The sequence below is a fragment of the Cajanus cajan genome, chromosome 1, assembly GCF_000230855.2.
Source record: "Cajanus cajan strain Asha chromosome 1, NIPB_CcT2T_4, whole genome shotgun sequence".
Taxonomy (NCBI): Eukaryota; Viridiplantae; Streptophyta; class Magnoliopsida; order Fabales; family Fabaceae; genus Cajanus; species Cajanus cajan.
The window spans coordinates 42065609-42067055 of NC_138517.1; the positions used below are offsets into that span (position 1 = coordinate 42065609).

Sequence of the window (1447 nt, forward strand, 5' to 3'; positions counted from 1 at the left end):
TTTTTGTAAACGTTGGTTCTGAGTGTCAGAAAATTCAATTACTTTTTGGGGTTTAAAAATGTTACAAAATGCATTTTAGTATTGTAGGTTCAACTTTTCTGGCGGTTTTAAAACCACTCGTGTAACGAACCGACTGGTCACTACGCCCGGCATAGCACACTAGAAACTCCAGACAGATAGAACAAGTATATGAATATAGGATCTAGAATATATAGATATACAAGGTTCCAGTCTGACTAGAGTTAAAGTGTACTAAAGAAAAATACAACCAAATGCTACTATCCCACGTAGCCACAAGCAAAACAACATCGCCAAGCAAAACAGCTGCAAGATCCACCAACCTCACCACAAGACGCACATCTAGTCCTGCCCTGCTCCCATACATAGTATGATCATCGCAGTCCAAAAACATGGAAAACAACAAAAGGGTAAGCTAGTGAAATTAAAATTCAGCATACAATTATATAAATGTCAATATAAGTAACAACAAATACAGTTATCAGCACACTTGTACAGCTTATACCACTCAACAATATCAGCACTGCTTAGCAGCAATAACAGCACCACTCAAGTGGCTATAACAACACCACGAAGCGGCAACAACAGCACCGACTTAGCGGCTATAACAGCACCACGCATGTGGCTAATAACGGCACCGACTTAGCGGCTATAATCCCACACAACTCAGCACAACATAGTATAGCACAACAGTTCAACATACGGCACAACTACTCAGCATTGGCATTATTCAGCACAACTCAGCATTGCATCAATACAACTTAAACATCATACGGCAATAATAACTTAAACAACATACAACTCAGCTCGGCTCAACAACATTAATCAATATTAGTCAGCGTTAATCAGCATATTTATGAAAGAACACATCCAAAACAACCTTCAACTCATCTTAATCACTCATTGTAAAGTGACAGCCTTTACTAAACATAGAATATCTAGAGTTATAATACTCCTATCATGCTCATCCTGGTCTCATATGAAATATAAGAATATTTTCTACAATTCTCATGAAGACACCGAGTCCTAATTCCTTCATCTACCTTGTGAAAAAAATTTAAAAAAAACCGCAACAGCCAAAACCAAGGCTGACAACTTGACCCCTCTTCACTAAAATAGCCATATCTGGAGTTCTAGAACTCATTTTTGGGTGATTCCAGCGCCATTGAAAAGATAACATCCAAGGCTACAACTTTGATGAAGACCTTGAGACCAAATTCGGTCATCTAGGCCCAGCGCTGCAGCGCTCAATCTAGCGCTTTAGCTTCAACTTTCTGCCAGTTCATTTTTCTCCTGGGCTTTCTGGGGCTGTAGCGCCCAATTCGGGGCTGCAGCTCAAACTCTGCCAAATTTAATTTCTCCAAGGCTGCAGCGCCCAACTCAGAGCTGCAGCTTCAGGTCTCGGTCCCCCTTCATTTCTCTTCCAGTT

General features: G+C 40.5%; 1 long non-coding RNA gene across 1 annotated transcript in view; it reads right to left on the reverse strand.

Annotated features, from left to right (window-relative positions):
- The window catches only part of LOC145949746 (uncharacterized), a 3015-nt gene continuing 1568 nt past the window's right edge, over positions 1-1447 (reverse strand). Inside the window, exon 2 of the long non-coding RNA XR_014428170.1 lies at positions 1-371. This is a non-coding gene — a long non-coding RNA (uncharacterized LOC145949746). The remainder of the gene's footprint in view (positions 372-1447) is intronic.